Source organism: Chelonia mydas, chromosome 1, assembly GCF_015237465.2.
Source record: "Chelonia mydas isolate rCheMyd1 chromosome 1, rCheMyd1.pri.v2, whole genome shotgun sequence".
Lineage (NCBI taxonomy): Eukaryota > Metazoa > Chordata > Testudines > Cheloniidae > Chelonia > Chelonia mydas.
The window spans coordinates 24421322-24440242 of NC_057849.1; the positions used below are offsets into that span (position 1 = coordinate 24421322).

General features: G+C 40.6%; 1 protein-coding gene across 6 annotated transcripts in view; it reads right to left on the bottom strand.

Moving 5' to 3' along the window:
• GRM5 (glutamate metabotropic receptor 5) overlaps nt 1–18921 on the bottom strand; it is a 327880-nt gene that overhangs the window by 119381 nt on the left and 189578 nt on the right. The window lies entirely within an intron of this gene.

The following is an 18921-nucleotide window of genomic DNA, read 5'->3' on the forward strand; positions in this document are numbered from 1 at the left end:
GCCTCAAACAGAATCAGGGTGAATCAAGTCACATGGTATCATGTAAAAAACCCAAACTAAAAACAAACCAAAAACAACAAAAAGAACCCCCGACAGTTTGTTTCAGTTGACAAATACTTGATCAAAAATGACAGACCACAAGGAGCAGATATTTGTAATGACAGTTTCTATAGATAAATGACCATGCTGAAATTTCTGGCTATACCTTCCAAAGAATGGAGTTCGCAGATAGTTATTTTGTTCACATTTTGGCGATCTCTGTACTGGTTGGAATGGAAATTTGGAGTCACCAAGCAGTGAGCTTGTTGCAATATTTTGACAAAACGTTTTTCTCCAAAACCTCCATTTTTTGTTGAACCCAAAATGTTTTGTAGAAAGTTTTGGTTTCAGTTAAAACTTGCTCAGGTCCAGGATGGAATATGTGGTCCAGATCCGAAAGAGAGAGACCCATCCACCACAGATTTTCTGCCTGATTCAGAGCAGAACCTTGAATGTGAGTTTCTCGCATACCACTTGTGCTACTGGCTATTCTGAGGTGTCTGGCTCTCAGAAAGTTTTGAAAGGTCTCATTTTCATTCCAAGTCCCATCTATTCCTCCAGCTGTTCAGCATAATCTCTACCTTATCCAGACTGATCTTAACCCAGCTAGGTTTCATCCTAGGTTCCAGCACAGAATGGCACCGGAAAATCAAGGAGACTGGTCCATCCAGATTTAAAGAGAGAGAAAGAGAGCTGAGGTTCGTGTCGGTGATACCAAAGCTCCAGACATCTCAGTCTCCCCAACAACCTCATATGTTAAACTGGAAAGTGACAAAAAATAATTCTGGAAGGCCCCAAGAAAGAGACCTTAAAGAGAATGGAAAATTGATCAGCACAACCCTCTGGGTCCTCAGTGAATCCAAGGAGGGAAGTCACTGTAAAGCAACCATGAGCTGTGGATTAATCAACAACTCCACTTTACCAAAGGTTTTGGAAAGGTCTGAGAGGTATAAACATCTAAACATTGGCTATCACCAGTTCATCATTAGGGAAAGATATCATGGCAAAGGGTGTTGATACGGGGGAACCAAATCTGACATAATAATTCACCAGCATGAATGCCACAATCCAATGTTTGTGTAGTATTATTGCTCATAGTGGATTCCAGTCAGATTCATTCACCCCCAGGACTGAGCCATCGAAAGGGGTCCATTACTATGGCTGTGAGAATGTTTAACACACTGATCATTGTGTGTTACACTTCCCACTCTGTGCCTGATCCACAGAAAATGCAAGTCAGTTACAGGCTCCAGCTAAAGACCCTATTTCTTTAACTCAAGCTGTGGAGACTCCCAGTTTCAGATCTAAATGTCCCCGGTTCAACCTCAGTGTTGTCCAAAATGGCAGCCATCACACATGGCTAGACCTCAGCATGAAGGAGAAGGATTTCTACAACTCCCACTAATATCCTGACAATATTAGATCCAGTACATGAGTAAAGATTGAAGATTGCTGGCACCTTCCCATGACTGTCCTGGAGAGCATATATTATACATATCACCTTTATACTCTATCTCACTTCATCCAGGTCTGTACAAAAGTTAGCACTTTTCATTAAAGATGTAAAACTATCTACAGTTGATCTTCTGATTTACATTAAAATATGGCAGTTGACACTGACATAAGCAAGAAAGAGGCACAATTTGGGAATATGATTATACCTATTACAAAATATTCCAGTAGTAATCTAGCTAACAAACTTCCTTTCTAATGTAGCCATAACTGCAAATCATGTACAATTCCAGACTAGGTGGTTTTTATATACTCATTAATTAAACTCTAAAAGTGATAACAACTATTATTTAGACATAATTAAAAATTTATCATCTGTAAGCTATTATATTAATTCATTACTTTGATTTCAATTTTTAGTGGAAATAATCTCAGGATATTCCTTCCAGGTTTTGATGTTGATGAAAATGCATTTTTCAATTATCTTTCAATTTGACCGAGGTTACTCCTTTTCTCGACTGTTACCTCGTCTGTTTGGTGAACTGGGACCTCATGCCGTTCCGCTCTCCCTTTTGACTTGTGCAGGAAGATACAATTTTAATACCATCCCCATTGCACTGGTTTAAAATGATGTGGCACAAATGCACTGCCAAGACAGGCAAACACACAGGCACTATATACACACCCCTCCCACAACTCTCCTCTTGAGGAGCCAAGTTGTGATAACAAAAGGAAAAAGATATAAATGATTCTGATTTAAATGTGTAGTTTCTAGCATGCAGTTCTACATGGTTGGCAGATTTCAACATGGCTAAATTAAAATAAAAAATAAGATTTTTTCCCCCTTCACAGCAGAATTCTCTTTCTTGTCACTGGCCCTGATGGAAACAAAGATCCTACTGAAACAACTTTGTCAAAAGGTCATAGAAATAGGTTATGCTGGATGATATTAACTTTCATTTCATTAGTTACTCAAAAAATAAGCATAGCAGAGAGCATTTATGTGCTTTTAAAAGCGACATGAGGCTAAAAATGATTATCAGAGCAGAAAAGCAGCATGAAGTGAGCAAAGAGCCAGAGTGTGGGAATTGTATGTTAGTGAATAGCAGCTCAAATCATTACTGTGACTTTAATTACCGTAGGTTTGTAGGCTGCCACAGACACGCCATTAAGAGTCACAGAAATACATTGAACCAAATCAGTTTCCTGGCCCTCATTATAAAAGTCTTCTGTACGACTACTGGATATCATAAAACCTCCCTGCAGCACAAATTTCACTAGCACAAGCTATAACTATAGTGGTCACAATTAAAAATTAATTTTGGTTTGAGGTATATGCACTACACTTAAGTGGAGAATATTGCTGGAATTAGTAATATCTCTAAAATGAGAGTGGACTTTCTAATTGTGACTGGCTTAAATAATAAACCTTTATAAGAATTCAGTGGATTTTCAGTATAACCATGATTCTGTATTAAATTTCATAACCATAAATAAGTTATGATAAAGATGATAAAAATGTGCTCTCTTCTCACAGTTGTGAACCTCAGAATAAAACTTAGAACTTATATTTACACTTTATTGTTAATCCATCTGAACAATAATTTACCTGAGAGGTACCAAAGCATTGTCAGAAGTTGAGATTTAGGGGCAGATTTTCCAAAAAGCATTCAGCACCAACAACGGGGGCCTGATTTTCAAAACTGTGCAGGCTCCAATTTAGACACCAAAATAAGTGGCCTTAATTGTGGGTACTGAGCTCTTGAAAAATCTGGCTCTGAGATCTTTTAAAAATCTGGACCCACATGACTTGTTGAAGGCCACAGAAGGATCCCGTGGTAAAGCCAGGATTACAACTCAGAACTCACTCAAACAGCACCAGGCTATGCCTCTCTCACAGTATGCTCCCTTTGCCATTATTAAAGTTTCTGCAATAGAAATCCAGTCAAAAACTAAGATGTAATGCTTGGGTTCTGACACAACACTTCACTGGTGCACCAGGACTTTTCTCATACCGAAGGATTGCAGTGCTACAACCCAGCTGGAAGATCTTTAATATCATCTTCCAAGAATTGCATTGCTTAAGGGTGATTCTGCTGCATATATTCTTTGACATTTTGTCATTTTCATATACTTCATCAAGGCAGCAACAGAGGCGAAAGCCTTCAGATTTAAGTTTTATAGGTCACAACTTTATTTCAGCTTATTTTTGTGTACAGAAAAACATGCAATCTATTAATGATGACAAAGGAGAGAGAGTCACTTAAGCTCCACAAAAAGAATTCTGTCATTACGGATCAATTTAACCAGTAGAGTTTTATTAATATTATCCAACATATTTCCTGCCCAACAATCCATCTAATTACAAAAAGATAGCAAATCTTGCCCAAATCAGAAACAATTCATGACTTCCCTAACAGAAAAGCAGTTACATTCTCAGAATCCACTCGCTATATCTATTTCCACTCCTCAAGCCATGTCAATGGCAACAAGGGTTAAAGTCTACTTGTTCCTTTCATTCAGCAGATGTTACTGTCCCTGGCAGAGATTTCACCCAATGGTCTTTTTCAGGTGGGTGAAGAGGATAGGATGAAAACATTTCCTTTACTGAAAGACACTATTGAAATAGTTACCTGTCTCTTTAAACTCACCTACTTCACTCAAAGGGTTTTGTGCACACACCTAGCTAATTTAGGGCCTAATTCTGATCTCCTTACTCATGCTGATAACACCTTTCCCTGTTAATTTCAGTGGAACTACTTGCAGAAGAATATACAAAGTGTGAGGAAAGGTATCAGAATCTGGCCTTCGATTTATAGTTCAGTTTACAAAGTACCTGCCTTCCAAAAAAGAATCTTCAAAAAAGTAGGAAGTCATGGGTTATTGTTAGCAGAGAAATGACAGTTAAGAATCAGTTCCTCGCCAATAAATGTGCTCTTAAAGTGACAATGAAGGCAATGAAATGGAACAGATATTCTCCTTCTGCCAATGTTTGAGGGCCTTTAAGGGGAATCCTATAGTCAGTGCCCGAAGAGAGGGAAGAGCATCTTTGCCAGCAGGCTGGCTAACCTAGTGAGGAGGGCTTTAAACTAGGTTCACCGGGGGAAGGAGACCAAAGCCCTGAGGTAAGTGGGAAAGCGGGATACCGGGAGGAAGCACAGGCAGGAATGTCTGTGAGGGGAGGGCTCCTGCCTCATACTGGGAATGAGGGGCGATCAACAGGTTATCTCAAGTGCTTATATACAAATGCACAAAGCCTTGGAAACAAGCAGGGAGAACTGGAGGTCCTGGTGATGTCAAGGAACTATGACGTGATTGGAATAACAGAGACTTGGTGGGATAACTCACATGACTGGAGTACAGTCATGGATGGTTATAAACTGTTCAGGAAGGACAGGCAGGGCAGAAAAGGTGGGGGAGTAGCACTGTATGTAAGGGAGCAGTATGACTGCTCAGAGCTCCGGTACGAAACTGTGGAAAAACCTGAGTGTCTCTGGATTAAGTTTAGAAGTGTGTGCAACAAGAGTGATGTCGTGGTGGGAGTCTGCTATAGACCACAGGACCAGGGGGATGAGGTGGATGAGGCTTTCTTCCGGCAACTCACGGAAGCTACTAGATCGCATGCCCTGATTCTCATGGGTGACTTTAATTTTCCTGATATCTGCTGGGAGAGCAATACAGCGGTGCATAGACAATCCAGGAAGTTTTTGGAAAGCGCAGGGGACAATTTCCTGGTGCAAGTGCTAGGGGAGCCAACTAGGGGGGGTGCTTTTCTTGACCTGCTACTCACAAACCAGGTAGAATTAGTGGGGGAAGCAAAAGTGGATGGGAATCTGGGAGGCAGTGACCATGAGTTGGTTGAGTTCAGGATCCTGACACAGGGAAGAAAGGTAAGCAGCAGGATACGGACCCTGGACTTCAGGAAAGCAGACTTCGACTCCCTCAGGGAACAGATGGCCAGGATCCCCTGGGGGACTAACATGAAGGGGAAGGGAGTCCAGAAGAGCTGGCTGTATTTCAAGGAATCCCTGTTGAGGTTACAGGGACAAACCATCCCGATGAGTCGAAAGAATAGTAAATATGGCAGGCGACTGGCTTGGCTTAATGGTGAAATCCTAGCGGATCTTAAACATAAAAAAGAAGCTTACAAGAAGTGGAAGGTTGGACATATGACCAGGGAAGAGTATAAAAATATTGCTCGGGCATGTAGGAAAGATATCAGGAGGGCCAAATCGCACCTGGAGCTGCAGCTAGCAAGAGATGTCAAGAGTAACAAGAAGGGTTTCTTCAGGTATGTTGGCAACAAGAAGAAAGCCAAGGAAAGTGTGGGCCCCTTACTGAATGAGGGAGGCAACCTAGTGACGGAGGATGTGGAAAAAGCTAATGTACTCAATGCTTTTTTTGCCTCTGTTTTCACTAACAAGGTCAGCTCCCAGACTGCTGCGCTGGGCATCACAAAATGGGGAAGAGATGGCCAGCCCTCTGTGGAGATAGAGGTGGTTAGGGACTATTTAGAAAAGCTGGACGTGCACAAGTCCATGGGGCCGGACGAGTTGCATCCGAGAGTGCTGAAGGAATTGGCGGCTGTGATTGCAGAGCCCTTGGCCATTATCTTTGAAAACTCGTGGCAAACGGGGGAAGTCCCGGATGACTGGAAAAAGGCTAATGTAGTGCCAATCTTTAAAAAAGGGAAGAAGGAGGATCCTGGGAACTACAGGCCAGTCAGCCTCACCTCAGTCCCTGGAAAAATCATGGAGCAGGTCCTCAAAGAATCAATCCTGAAGCACTTACATGAGAGGAAAGTGATCAGGAACAGTCAGCATGGATTCACCAAGGGAAGGTCATGCCTGACTAATCTAATCGCCTTTTATGATGAGATTACTGGTTCTGTGGATGAAGGGAAAGCAGTGGATGTATTGTTTCTTGACTTTAGCAAAGCTTTTGACACGGTCTCCCACAGTATTCTTGTCAGCAAGTTAAGGAAGTATGGGCTGGATGAATGCACTATAAGGTGGGTAGAAAGCTGGCTAGATTGTCGGGCTCAACGGGTAGTGATCAATGGCTCCATGTCTAGTTGGCAGCCGGTGTCGAGTGGAGTGCCCCAGGGGTCGGTCCTGGGGCCGGTTTTGTTCAATATCTTCATAAATGATCTGGAGGATGGTGTGGATTGCACTCTCAGCAAATTTGCGGATGATACTAAACTGGGAGGAGTGATAGATACGCTGGAGGGGAGGGATAGGATACAGAAGGACCTAGACAAATTGGAGGATTGGGCCAAAAGAAATCTGATGAGGTTCAATAAGGATAAGTGCAGAGTCCTGCACTTAGGATGGAAGAATCCAATGCACCGCTACAGACTAGGGACCGAATGGCTAGGCAGCAGTTCTGCGGAAAAGGACCTAGGGGTGACAGTGGACGAGAAGCTGGATATGAGTCAGCAGTGTGCCCTTGTTGCCAAGAAGGCCAATGGCATTTTGGGATGTATAAGTAGGGGCATAGCAAGCAGATCGAGGGACGTGATCGTTCCCCTCTATTCGACACTGGTGAGGCCTCATCTGGAGTACTGTGTCCAGTTTTGGGCCCCACACTACAAGAAGGATGTGGATAAATTGGAAAGAGTCCAGCGAAGGGCAACAAAAATGATTAGGGGTCTAGAGCACATGACTTATGAGGAGAGGCTGAGGGAGCTGGGATTGTTTAGCCTGCAGAAGAGAAGAATGAGGGGGGATTTGATAGCTGCTTTCAACTACTTGAAAGGGGGTTCCAAAGAGGATGGCTCTAGACTGTTCTCAATGGTAGCAGATGACAGAACGAGGAGTAATGGTCTCAAGTTGCAATGGGGGAGGTTTAGATTGGATATTAGGAAAAACTTTTTCACTAAGAGGGTGGTGAAACACTGGAATGCGTTACCTAGGGAGGTGGTAGAATCTCCTTCCTTAGAGGTTTTTAAGGTCAGGCTTGACAAAGCCCTGGCTGGGATGATTTAACTGGGAATTGGTCCTGCTTCGAGCAGGGGGTTGGACTAGATGACCTTCTGGGGTCCCTTCCAACTCTGATATTCTATGATTCTATAGATCTGCATATGGTGAGAGTTTCCTGAAGCTACAGTGAGAGTTCTAGTATTATTCATGGCTCAGCCAATGGTGCTATCTATCCAACAAAGCTAATTTTAGAGAGCTATTCTAATTGCCATACAAATTACCAAATGCATGCATCCAAATGTAAGAATGCTAAGAGTTCTTTAAATTCAGCACCTCAGCTCTGTCTGGAACCAGGGCTAAGTGTGACAGAAACTGGTTATCAAAGGATGTAAGTAAACCTTTGCTATGCTTAAAAACAGGTTGGTACTGCAGTAATTGATGTAGACAGTAGAGGATAATGGCTGACTGCCATTTATACTATAACACAATACACTAAGCGGACACCCCCCCTGCCACCCCATGTTACTCTGACTCTGGATCAGCCCTGTAGCTCAGCCTGGAAGTCACAGCTCGTCCGTTTGCATTTACAAAGGCTGTATTTACAAAGGCTGAGCTACAGGGCTGATCCATTTTAAACGTTGCTCTGTATCCATGTGGACACAGCTGTGCATGAGCCGGGACTGGGTCGTAGCTGTGAGTAACAGGAGAGGGGGGAAAAGAAACACAAAAATGCCTCCCACTATTTTACCTTTTATTCACCTCTGTGCCAGCCATTTCTCCAGCCTGGCCCCAAGTGCAGAGAGAGTTAGGAGAGAAGCTTTCTTCTGCCAGGTCCAAATAAATTGCAGGTCTTCCTAATACAGCTGGTTGAAACTGAATTTCTGGTTTGCTGGAAGTGTTGACGTTTTGAAATTTGATTTTGGTCCGAATGGGAACAACAACAAATATTTAGACATTTCCTGCAAATCAAATTGTCTAAAAAGAATTGGGCTTGGAATTCTGAAATTTCATTTCAAATTTCATTTTATTTCATTTTTATATTATTTCTATATTATTTCATATCATATCAATAGTAATATATGGATAATGACATGTACCTTCTTTGTCAAGCACTTTGAAATCTACTGATGAAAACTGCTATATAAGAGCTAGCTTTTAGCAATAAGGAGTAATGCATAATACACACTACTACTACTACTGACATCATATGACATAACATAATATTTAAAATATTCTATTAATTTAATTTTTTAAATCATTAAAGGAAGTACTAATTGAAATATGTTATGGTCTTTTTCAGATCTAAGTGTCTCCTGCTTGTTGTAATGAAACATTTGATACTTTGTTCTAGTGCTTAAGGCACCAGCCTAGAACTCAGAAGACTCGTATTCAAGTCCCTGCCATCACAGACTTTCTGTACGACCTTGGGCAAGTCACTCAGTCTCTTTGTGCCTCAGCCATCATCTGTAAAATGGGGATAATAGCATTGCCCTGCTATTGTATTGAATCAGGTGTAAAACCCAGAACTAGGACTCCCACTCGCAAGTTCTAACCACCTGGCAAAATGTCCTGTTTGACTATGACCAATATATCATTAAGTTGCTTTATGTATAGTGTTCTCTCCCTCTGTCCAGACATCACCCTGCCTGCAGCAATCCAGCCTTGGAATGGATATTTATCAGTGTTTATTCTTAATCTGTTTACTTTTATTCAGAATCAATATGGCAAACTTTCAGAACTAAAATAAGCATTGCAGATTTATGCCAGTGCTGCAAGAGCTGTTCAGTAAATAATTATAACATATTGTAAATGGTGAAAGCAGCTTTTTGATTTATGCTCAGAGAGCCCTTACACTTTATATAAAAGTGATTTTATGCATGTTCCCTGTGATAAAATTTAACTAGCCAAAATATAAGCTTTTTAAAATGCAATCAAGTCACTTAGTTAATCATGCTTTTGTAGGCCAATTTGTTTCATGTTTCCCTTGGATACACTTCAAAACTTTTTGACCTCCTCAAAACAAAAATCTGCTTTTTTTGGCTTAGTTATTATGTAGTCCAGGTCAATAATAACTATCTAATTGGTATTAAGTGTCACTATCATTTAAATCAGCTTCTGTACCAGATGACTGGAGGATAGTTAATGTGACACCAATTTTTAAAAAGAACAATATTGTCAGACATATAGATGAACAAAATTGGTTGAGGAAGAGTCAACATGGTTTTAGTAAAGGGAAATCATGTCTCACCAATCTACTAGAATTCTTTGAGGGGGTCAACAAGCACGTGAACCAAGGGGATCCAGTGGATATAGTGTACTTAGATTTTCAGAAAGCCTTTGACAAGGTCCCTCACCAAAGGGTCTTACGCAAAGTAAGCTGCCACAGGATAAGAGGGAAGGTGCTCTCATGGATTGGTAACTGCTTGAAACACAGGAAACAAAGTGTAGGTATAAATGGTCAGTTTTCAGAATGGAGAGAGGTAAATAGTAGTGTCCCCCAGGGGTCTGTTCTGGGACCAGTCCTATTCAACATATTCATAAATGATCTGGAAAAAGGCGCAAACCGTGAGGTGGCAAAATTTGCAGATGATACAAAATTACTAAAGATAGTTAAGACCCCAGGCAGACCACGAAGAGCTACAAAAGGATCTCTCAAAACTGGGTGATTGGGAAACAAAATGGCAGATGAAATTTAATGTTGATAAATGCAAAGTAATGCACATTGGAAAGCATAATCCCAACTATACATATAAAATGATGGGGTCTAAATTAGCTGTTACCACTCAAGAAAGAGATCTTGGCGTCATTGTGGATAGTTCTCTGAAAACATCCACTCAATGTGCAGCGGCAGCCAAAAAAGAAAACAGAATGCTGGGAATCATTAAGAAAGGGATAGATAATAGGACAGAAAATATCATGTTGCCTCTATATAAATCCATGTTACACCCACATCTTGAATACTATGTGCAGATGTGGTCGCCCCATCTGAAAAAAGATATATTGGAATTGGAAAAGGTTCAGAAAAGGGCAATAAAAGTGATTAGGGGTATGGAACGGCTTCCATATGAGGAGAGATTATTAAGACTGGGGACTTTTCATCTTGGAAAAGAGACAGCTAAGGGGAGCTATGATTGAGGTCTATAAAATCATGACTGGTGTAGAGAAAGTAGATAAGGAAGTGTTGTTTACTACTTCTCATAACACAAGAACTAGGAGTCACCAAATGAAATTAATAGGCAGCAGGTTTAAAACAAATAAAAGGAAGTATTTCTTCACACAACACACAGTCAACCTGTGGAACTCCTTGCCAGAGGACGTTGTGAAGGCCAAGACCATAACATGGTTCAAAAAAGAACTAGATAAATTCATGGAGGATAGGACCATCAATGGTTATTAGCCAAGATAGGCAGGAATGGTGTCCCTAGCCTCTCTTTGCCAGAAGCAGGGAATGAGCGACAGAGGGTGGATCACTTGATGATGACCTGTTCTGTTCATTCCCTCTGGGGCACCTGGCACTGGTCCCATGGATTTTGTTTCTTTAAAAATGTGTACAGGGTGTTGGGTTCGTTGTGTTCTTTGGCCAGGAAAGGGCTCAAACACAGCTGAAATACCATTATGGCAAGAGTCATCGAACGGCACTGTTACACTTAGTGTTACAAGTTCTTTTTCTTGGAATGCAAGCACTGTTTAGTCTTTGGAAAAATGCTGCATTGCTAGCTTTGTTATGCTGTTTCTTTTGCGGGAATTGTGGCAAATGGTAGTTTGCACTCCGCCCTAATCTCTCCAACTGGAGTCAATTCTTGGGACACAATTACTTCTGGGGACTGGACATTGCTGCTGGAATTTTGATTCCTGAAAGATGAGATGGTCTGTGTGCTGTTTGATCATCTCTGTTCAAGGGCTGGTGTATATGTTATAAACAAATTACACTAAGAAAATAATCAGATACTGTGACATTGATTTCTTCTTCAATGGGGAACCCAACTGCAAGTTCAAAGATCTGCTACAACTTAGCAGAGGAGTATCAACATTTAAGAAAAATAAACTACCTATGAAAATGATTATTAATTATTTGTATCACAGTACCAAGGTACCTCACTCAAAGATCAGGGCCTCATTGCGTTAGGTGTTTTACAGATAGATATCAAAGATAATACTCTCTGCCCCAAAGAGTTTTCAGTCCAGGTGTCAGAAAGGACAAAACAAGTGGTCAAAACAGCATTGAAGAGTGAGGAAATGAGGTAACAAAATGCACCAAAGTTTAGCAGAAAAATTCTAAAAATGGAAAGTAAAAGTGTTCATTTCACCTTCAGTAGTTACATTCTGCCTTGTTTAATTCCCTCTGTAGTTTAAGAAGGATAAATTATTCTGCACTGTTGATCCCAATATATTCCACTAGACAATGGGTCGGAAGGGTCTATTCAAGTCAATGGGCCATTAATAAAAACAACAGGCCTTAGGAGAAGCTTATCTCCCACCTGGGGAGCCTTCCTGAGAACACTCCAGACAGTCTTCAACTGCTGCATTCCACTGAAGAGGTGGTTCCCACCAGTGGTGGAAAAAGTGATCCTTGTACATAGTTTAAGGGCCAGATTCTGTTCTTAGTTACTCCGGTATAAATCTGTAATGTAGGTTTCTTGGTATCAGTAGAGGTACATCAGGGTAACCTGATGACATAATTTGAACTAGCATTTGGACAGTACTTTGGGATGAAAATGGTTATATAAATATAAGCTAGTGTGATTGTTATTAACATCATCATTACTATGAAGGCAGCAGGAAAGAGCAGCAGAGAACAAACCTGTCTATATAAGATATTTAAACTGTTTTTGCAGTGGCATGCTGAAAAATTCCATTTCAGACCATGCTCCTGTCTGCTGCATCTATGGTTATGTGTATTATTTCATTTTATTAGTTAAATTTTCTATAGACCGAGAATCAAGTAGCAATGACACAAGTGTGACGGGTTCCCTCCGGGGTGTCACCTGGAACTGGGGTACCACTGAGCCTCCTGACCCACCAACCTGGGCTCCCTCTCACACTGTACTGCTGGGATAAGCTGCAAGGCCCTCCAGTCTGAACTTTCACCAGCATTCATACAGGTAGGGACACACCCAGCTGCAGTGACATGCAGGCTCTCTGATCAGCCACTGCATGTGAACCAACAATAGAAAGGCTACAGCTAAAGCAACTTCCAGCTCCCCAGGCACACACTCCCTCTGGAGTATAAACCCAAAATTAAACCGTCTTGCACTGCACGGGAAACTGTAAAGCGCAAGCTCATAAATTTCGCCCTCTCCCTCAATGTGGAGAGGAATATGCAACAGCCTTTACCCCTTGAGCTAAGATTCCCATACACTTCACTCCAACTCACTGGTTTAGAGAAAGCAAAAACAAGTTTATTAACTACAAAAGATAGAGTTTAAGTGATTATAAGGGCTAGCAAATAGATCAAAGCAGATTACCTAGCAAATAAACAAAAAAAGCAAACTACACTTAATATACTAAATAGATTGGATATGATTTAGCAGATTCTCACCCTAAGGGATGATACAAGCAGGCTGCAGATTCTTAAGGGACAAGCTGCACTTGCTTTACAGATTGGAATCCCCAGGTGTTTCATTCACAGGCTAGAAATCCCTTTAGCTTGGGTCCAGCGCTTTCCCCAGTTCAGTCTTTTTTCCTCAGGTGTTTCCAGGAGTCTTCTTGTATGGGGAGTGAAAAACTACAGCTGATGTCACTCCCTGCTTTACATACCTTTTGCATATGGCGGGAACCTTTTGTTCCCAAAGTTGGTTCCCAGATGAGTCTGTGGAAAAACACTGTTATCCCAAGATGGAGTCCAGAGACATGTGGTCTGGGGTCACACGTCCTTGAAAAGTCCTAGCAGCCATTACCTGGAAGCTGTCTGTAGTGTTCTCAGAAAGGATCCCCAGGTGGGAGATAAGCTCCTCCTAAGGCCGATTGTTTTTTCCTAATGGCCCATTGCCCTGAATAGGCCCCTCCCCACCTACTATCTAGGCTAAAAGCATCTTGCCTAGTGGGCATTACCCAGGCGTAACTACATTTGAAATAGGTACATAGTCGTAATTCATAACTTCAGATACAAAAATGATACATGCATACAAATAGGATAATCATATTCAGCAAATCATAACTTTTCCAATGACACCTCACATGGCCCGTCTTGCATAAAATACATCATAATTATGCTATAACCATATCATAATTATATCACTATGAAGAATATGGGGTGCAGTGTCACAACAATGTTAACTTTGCTCCCCACTGTGTAATCTCACTCTATTTCCCATGAAATGTCATGAAATTGCAGTAAAGCATGCAATTATTTCAACTGGAAATAATGCCTTAAAACTGCAGCAAGCTGTGTAATGCTTCAAATTCCCTGTGTCTCTGTGGTTGCCAACCTTCCAACACCTTCCCCTGACTTTATCTAATTTGTTTGTTGCAATCTCTCTCCTCCAATTCTTCATCTTGGTGAATAATCAATGCCAATAACATAAAGAGAGAAAACAGGTTGCCTTTTTCACAAGAAAACACAAGTATCTTTCCAAGGGGGAAAAATATTACAATAATTGTTGCTTGGCACTGGGCTCTTGTATTTCAGATTGTTTGATTATCCTGCTGCACCAAGAGAAGCAATCAACATGCATCCTAACCAGAGCCAGAAATGAAAGGGTATTAGTATCTAGAATTATGCTGATCTCTACATCAGTGATTGCTAATGACATGAGGAACATTATCATGGGTTATTCATATGTTCTTAAATATATATAAATGTATATTAGAATAGTTTTCAAAGATAGGACACTTGCTTAATGGTGGCAGTTGAAAGCACCAGTAACAGTTACAACAAAAGACGGTGGCCAATGAATGCTATTTCTTTTAGAAAAATGTTTTGTGCAACAAAATGTGAAGAGGACTGTTCAAATCAAACCTTAACTACTCACTCATTGTCAGTGAAATCACCCCTATGCAGAGAGTCCACCCAAGACTTGTGCCCCACTTCTGTCCCAATAGCATATAGCCATGTGCTGGCTGATAGTTCAGGAGTGAATTTCACCCTACAGGGCCTTGGGCATGTCAGCTACACAGTCTTTTAGCCTGAAAATTCCCTTTTTGACCTGCAGAGTGTTTCTTGCCCTGAAAGGAGAGTTCCATTGCATACCATTGCTTTCCTCTAAAATAAAACACTCTTTTCCTACAGTCCTCATAGAATTTTCACGGACCAGAACTGTATCTGCAACTGGTCCCTCTTTAGGCACAACAGTCTCTTTCTTTTATTAAAAAACTATCGTTTTTCCACTTGCTCAATTCTCACTCTCCTAGTCCAATGTATTTCAACTGAGTGAAAAGATATGCCCCCATGTCTCTATCTAAATATACCTATTTACAGATGTAAAGTGTTGGCAGGTATAAAGTCCACCCATGCCTTATTTACCCAGGAACTTTACTGCTACAAGATAAGATGTGAATTTATACTGCTGTAACTATGCAGGTATAACCCCCTATGGACACTCTAAGTCTGGAATAAGAGTGCCTTTCTCCAGGATAGCTTAAAACAGGAAGAAGTCACTCTGCATTCTGGAACAGTGCCCAAACGGGGAGTAATATGAGTGATATAAAGTGATGTAAATTCACACCTTATGTTGTAACAATATAACTTCCCATGTAGACAAGCCCTCTGTCCCCACAGATGTAAGGTGGAGTGAAAAGAAAACTGGGCAAATATATCATAGACACTATTATGGATATGGCATATTATAATTTGCAGGCTAAGTAAAATATTGGGTTTTAGCAAATTATCCTTTTTGTAAAATGGAATCTAAACTTTCCCTTTTCTTGCTAAATTATTTATTTTGAAATTTAAGTATTTTATTGATATTATCTATCTCAGTAACTACCAGGCTCTATTCAGCTGAAATGTTGTTCATCACTTGTGTCTGCAAAAGAGCCTGAAATGTAGTTTAACACCTGTTTGACCTATTTAATTGCTTAGTGTGCAGGACGATTTTAGGAACATTACATGGATGCCTTACACAAAGAATTGAACCAGTGGTGGGCATGCAGATATCATTACAAATCAACTCTCCACCCTGTAATACATGATTCAACAGGACCAAAGCCTCTTACAGAGCAGCTGCAGGAATTGTTTTTTAAATTGTTTGTGCAAATTAATCCAGCCCAGAGCAGGAAATGCAACGGCCTAACCCCTTACCACATATGGAAGGTTAGGTCTTTTCGGTCTGGGATTCTAGCCATCAGCAGCAGGCATATTTGATACTCACAGATGGTCTCTTGGCTGCCCATAATCATACCCATTTCTGAAGCTAGTAATGTTTTCCCAATCTTTTGGCTTGCTTGATTCGTAGCGGTTACTGTAGGTGCCAAGTGAACATGAGTTGAAATGGGGAGCCTGTATCACACTGAAAGTACTCTCTCTTATGCATGAAATCTCTCCATTGCAAGATAGTTGTTGCAGTGGGACACCCTCCCTCACATCAGGCCCCTCTACCTGATTATAGCAGTTGATACTTATGTGCCAAAAAGGATTTTAAACATAAGATTTAAGAAAAAATACAGAATCCTAAATTTTCAAAAGTGACTTGTGATTCTGAATGCCCAGCTTGACGCAGCGTTAAAGGGTCTGTTTTTTAGAGGGTGGGTGCTCAGCACTGTCTGAAAATCAGAAGGGACATCCTACTAAGGATGTCGCTCATTTTAGTCCCCAAGTTACCTCTGATCCAAAGAGATTTGATGTCCCTTCACATTTATTGTTGAACAGAATAAGTGCTACAATAATACAAGTAGTAAATAATATTGGGTAAAATTTTTAGAAGTGCCTAGGTCCCATTTTCAAAAGTGAGTTAAGCACTTAGGGCCAGATTTTTATAGGTATTTTGGTTCCTAAAGATACATATAGGCACACACGCCCAGATTTTTAAATGTATTTAAGTACTGCTGCACTCAGCATTGCAACACCTTAACTGATTTAGGAGCCTAAATCTCATTTTGAAAACAGACGTAGGCACTTCGAAGCCAAAATCCCACTGAAGTCCTTTTTGAAAATATGATTTAGGCTCCTAAATTAGTGAAGGTGTTGCAGTGCTGAATGCAGCAATGTCTAAATACCTTTAAAACTCTGGGCTCTAGTGGGATTTTGGGAGTAAGAAACTTTTGAAAATCCCACTTAGCACCTGTCTGCATCTTTAGATGCCTAAATACCCTAAAATCTGGCCCTTATGAGTCTAAATGACAATGAAAGTCATTGGGACGTAGGTGCCTACGTCACTTTTGAAAATGGGACTTAGGATCCAAAGTCACCTAGGTGCTTTTGAAAATTTTGAAAATTATCTTTACAGATCACTAAGATTGCTGTAAATTGCATGTGCATTTACAATGTAGATCCTAGTATAAGACTCCTCTTAGAATAGATTTACAACTTGTTATTTTAGTGATCCTAAAATCTTAAATAAAAGAGACTGGGACCTCCCATTGTATCCCCTTGGTAACAGGAAAATTACATTCATGATAGATTGGATTAATCATGCTTGGTAAATAGCTATTCTGATTATTCAGATGGTGAACTATGTCTATACGAAGATACATAATTAATGCAGTTTGGAGAAGAGTCAAAGAAGCATAGATAGTGCAGCAGGGGAACAGGAGATACTAGAGTGAGAGATGAATTATCTAGTAACTGAAGGAAAGATACTAGGGAGTAGATTCGTAAAGAACAGTGAGTCCTACCCAGTTCCCACTGAAATTCACTGGAGTCTTCCACTGACTTTGTTGAGAGTTGGATTGGGTCCACTGAGAGCGGAAGAGAGAGAAAAAATGGGGCCTTAAGAAATTATTCAGCGCTGAGAAATCGGTCCATTGAAAAGGACTATGATTATATTTTAAAAATAATTAGATATAAAACTATCAATTTAGAAAGTACTCTGGAGTTTTTCAAAAAGTTAAAGGGCCAAGTTCTCCATTGTTTTCTACCCACTTAAACCAAATGTCTACATTAAATGGGAAATGCAATGCTTTGTGAAACTGAGCCTTGGAAACATTTCAGACCAGGTAAATATTTTCTGCTCCTTTTTCATTTTCGTGAGGTGAAGCAGTAGCACTGAGATCATCTATAGACTAATTTCCTGTAGTGATATCATGGCATTGTTCCTGGACAATAACACAAAAATGAGATAGCTATCACAATCAGTTTCACTTAAGTTGTCTGCATAGGGTGAACTGACAGTTCTTTCCATTATCTTAAAGTCCTTAGGTAACATATTTGTGTTTTGCTTAGTCCCTCTTTTTAAATCTTTTTCATCTGCCAGCATCAATCACTTAAGCCCTGGTTCAGCAAAGCACTTAACGCATGCGCATAACTTTATGTATGTGAGTAATCACATTGACGACTTTTCAGGGTCATCTGTTCCATCTCCCTTCCAATGCAGAACAGTTTCCTCTTATACCTTTGCTAGAGTTTTCAGAGTTCACCTCATCTACTCCCCTGTGTAGTGCATGCTTGTCCCCTACATTACATTTTCTCATGTTATCTCTGGTCTAATTTTAAATGTTGCAACAATGGGAGTTTCAACCCATCACGTGTTCCACAGTTTAATAGATATCACCATACAGGCATTCTCCTTAACTCTTCCTTTCAATTTCATCTGGTTACTCCTAATTATGTCTGCTTGCACTATTCTATTTCTTCTCATAAACAGGCAAATACACCTGTGGGAGCATAAAGGCCCACTACGCAAGAGCACCATTCTGCTTCCACTGAATATGGGCATGATATATACAGGAAATTCCATGTCTCTAGCACGCCACAAAGTTGTCCCGGATGAGGTTCCACCTGCAACAGCATGCAGATGTGTTTTGGAGGTGAATCAGTGTTCACAGAACCATAGAATCACAGAATATCAGGGTTGGAAGGGACCTCAGGAGGTCATCTAGTCCAAGCCCCTGCTCAAAGCAGGACCAATCCCCAACTAATTCATCCCAGCCAGGGCTTTGTCAAGCCTGACCTTAAAAATATCTAAGGAAGGAGATTCCACCACCTCCCTAGGTAACGCATTCCAGTGTTTCACCACCCTCCTAGTGACAAAGTTTTTCCTAATATCCAACCTAAACCTCCCCCACTGCAACTTGAGACCATTACTCCGTGTTCAGTCATCAGCTACCATTGAGAACAGTCTAGATCTCAGTGGTAGCTGATGACAGAACAAGGAGTAATGGTGTTGTGTTGGGGGAAAGGTTTTGGATACCTGAGTAGGTGAATCCAATGACCAAACATTCCCACACAGGGGAAGGGATTCAGCTGCTGTGCGAATAAATAAATAAATAAATAAAAGTTTCCCACAAAACAAAATTCTGGAAAAGTCAATTGTTTCAGGCCAATCAAAACATTTTGTTCCAAATAAATTGAAACATTTTGCTCCAATTTGACCTATTTTAACGTTTAAAAATTATTTCAAAAAAACAATGAATT